Genomic DNA, 3,439 nt, shown 5'->3' with positions numbered 1-3,439 from the left:
AATCGGAAAATAATTCCGGAAACGGAAATATTAAATATTTGTTCGAAACGGAAATTGATTCCGGAATCGGAAATATTAAATATTGTTCGTATCGGAAATGAATTCCGGAATCGGAAATTTAATCGGAAGCGTATCGTACGAATAAGCATCGGACGAGGCCTGCCGGACGAGGGCCCAACACGAAGCCAGGCCATCGCCCAGCAAGCCAAGCGCGCCACACGAACAGCCAAGGCCACGCCAGGCCCAGCGCAAGGCCAGGCCCAGCAGGCCGTGGCAGCGCGCACAGCGCGCGCAGCGCGCGCAGGAGCTACGTGGGCTTGTAGCTCGCGTAGGCCTCGCTGCGTGGGCTGCTGCTCGCACGCACGCGCATGGGCGGCCCATCGTGGCTGCCGTGTGTGTGTGCGTAAGTGTTTGTGTTCATGCACGATTCCTAAAACATGCAGAGTTCGGTTAATGATTAAATTCCTAATTCTATTTGATAAATTAATTAATTAGAGTTCTTGTAGGATTCTAGGTTTAATTAATTTGTATCTGAATAGGATTCCAATTCCCTTTCCATACCCCTATAAATATGTGGCCTGGGTTCACAATTGATAACGAGTTTCAAAAGTATTCAAAGTGAGTTTTTGAGAGAAAAATTCAATCACACATCTTGCTCAAAAGTGCCGAAAATTCTAGTACCTTAAGGGCGATTCTAGTTGGTCAATCTTAAGGCGGATCCGGACGTGCTGTGGACTATCTACGGAGGGACGACACTTGGAGTCCTAAAGACTTGTTCTTGTTCGGTTCGGGCGCAGCTAGGGAAGGCACGCAACAAAGAGTATGCATCTAAATTATGCTATATGATTATGTGTAAATAATATGTAATCCTGGGTTAATGGTTGTTTCCGCATGATTTATGTAATATCATATGTATCATAACCTCACAATCATAAGCTCGTACCCCTTGCGTGGAGGTTTGGAAGTCATTGTTTCCTAGCCCCAAGCAATGGGCGGTTCGTAATGGGCAAACATTAACGGCCGAACCGTTATCTACGAGCGCTAGGGGGATGTTTTGTCCTTTGCATCCAACCACTAGATAAAGGGCTTTATTGTGAGCACCCCCCTCTTTGGGCAAGTCTTTGTCAGTGAAAACTATGGCCTTTTCTCCGGCATCTCTGGTGACATGGCTAACCAAAGAGTCAGGTGTGATATATGTAGGTACTGAGATGAGGTCGAGTGAGCGAATAAGCTTTTCGCGATGTTCCTTTGAAGTACACATGAGATCCCAGATGGTAATTTCGGCTTTAGCTCTTTTTAGTTGTTTCAAGAGAGGATTTTCAATGACTTCCGCGACGGTGGTGTGCCGTCCATTCTCAGGAGTTTGCCCAACTGGGATATCGTCCATAGGAGGTGGGCGAATATCCGGTTGGTATATTCTTCCGTATCGGGTGAGGTTGTCGACCTCGGGCTCCTGAGGGGCGGTGTCAATGAGAGCATGCCCGGGCCAAGTTTCAGTAAAGAGGTCCTGGCCCGACACTTGAGATAGGTAAATATCTTCAGCATCATCATCCCACACACCGCACACTTGTCTCTCGATTCGATCCATAGGGACCACAGCGAGTGGTGCACCTTGAGGCGTAATGTACACCGTAGGGTCAAAGTTCTCATTTTCTGGTTGGTCGAGAGAGATGTGACTAGAGCCGAGTGGGCTCTTGTTGTTGTTGGGTTTGCCAACGTTAGGGAGAGGTATCACTTCATCCTCTATCATGTCCTGGATCGTATGTTTTAGATTCCAGCATTTTTCAGTGTAATGCCCATTTCCTTGATGGAATTTGCAGTAAGTACCTTCGACCCAATATTTTCCCTTGACAGGAGGGTCACGGGTGGGGCCTATAGGTCTCAACTTTCCTTGATTGGTTAGTCTTTCGAAGGCTTGTACCAAAGTTGACCCGAGTGGGGCGAACTTTCGGTCTCGGACCCATCTTCCAAGGCTTCTTCGGGCGGGAGTCTCCTCTACGGCATGGACTTCTTGGGCTTGGGACGTGTTTCCCCTGTTGTAGGTGTTTCTTTTGTATGCGGGTTTACTTTGTATTGTTTTTGCGAGATCATCCTCGATCTTTATTCCCACATCATAAACACTTTTGAAAGTGTCAAGTCCCAGGTACCTAAGGTGCTGTCTGTAGGCCGGGTCCAGGTTGTCAATATATTTTTGGACCAATTCTGTTTCGGGAGGCCTATTGATTAGCTGGGCCGCCTGATCCCTCCATCTAGCAAAGTAGGTTGTGAAACCCTCATTTTTCTTTTGGAAGAGAACTTCCAGCTCGCGCATGGTGACTTGAAAATCCATGTTTGACGAGTATTGCTTGATGAAGACATTGACAAAGTCTTCCCAAGCGGGGAAGAGCTTAGGGTCCTGGTGATAGTACCATTTGAGCGGCACAGGTTCCAAGGACAAAGGAAAGGCAGGTAGATACATGGACTTGTCCACGCCTTTCAAGTTCATGGCATTCACAAAGCTCAATAGATGATCACGGGGATTATCCGTGGCTTTAAACTTTGGTAAGTCAGATGAACTAAACTTTTCTGGTAGTTTGCCAGGAAAAGGTTCAGGATCGAGGGAGAAGTACTTGCTCCCCATGGTTTGCTGTATGACCATTTTTTCAATCCTCTTCTCGTTATCGAGGTCCTTTTTGGCTTGCGCAGCCGCTAAGGCTTCGTTTTCCATTTTCAGTTGGCCCATGAGTTGGGTCATTTGAGCCATATGCTCTTGCAATTCTTCGATGGACATGTTTGAGGGTGCGAATCGAGGTTGGGGAAGCGGAGATCCTTGAAATGAGGGATGACGGACGGAGCTTGGAGTCACTAAACCTGGTGTTGGCGATGTATCTTCGAGGCGCACTAACCGTTGATTTCCTGATCGGCACCAAGTGGCAGGACCAGTCCTATGCATAAGATAAGCTAAAGTTTAGGTCCCAAAGTTTCAAGTATTACTTAGTCTAGCCTTCGACTCTCTCTATTGGTTTTTCACTCTTTCTTTTGTTGGTACACTTTTTAGTTCTTTCTTTTGGTCATTCTTTGGATTTTCGAAACACTTGCCCGTGTGACATTCATAATTATTAGCATGTTCGGTTTTGGTGCCGAGCATTGTCGTCGTAGGAGGCCTAACAACGACGCAAAGAGTTATTTTCTTTTATGAGTCGCTTTTAGAATCGAGTGCTTTTCTTACGCCCTCGTAGCAATTCTTTTTACGAACGTTTTTTTTGTGCTACGTATTTTCCTTTTGCGCGGGCACCGAGGCTGATGTGCCTGACCAGAAGGCCAAGCAGCAACTTCAGCGCCCAGCGTAGGGCGTGAGAAATTCTGGCGCCCAGCCAGGGGCGTTGAAAATGCGTCCCTAACTGGTTCTCGTTTTCTGTTTGCGTCTACTTTTGTTTATGCGACTTCGATTTTGCGTGCT

This window comes from Spinacia oleracea, chromosome 1, assembly GCF_020520425.1.
Source record: "Spinacia oleracea cultivar Varoflay chromosome 1, BTI_SOV_V1, whole genome shotgun sequence".
Taxonomy (NCBI): Eukaryota; Viridiplantae; Streptophyta; class Magnoliopsida; order Caryophyllales; family Amaranthaceae; genus Spinacia; species Spinacia oleracea.
This window is presented reverse-complemented; position numbering follows the sequence as displayed.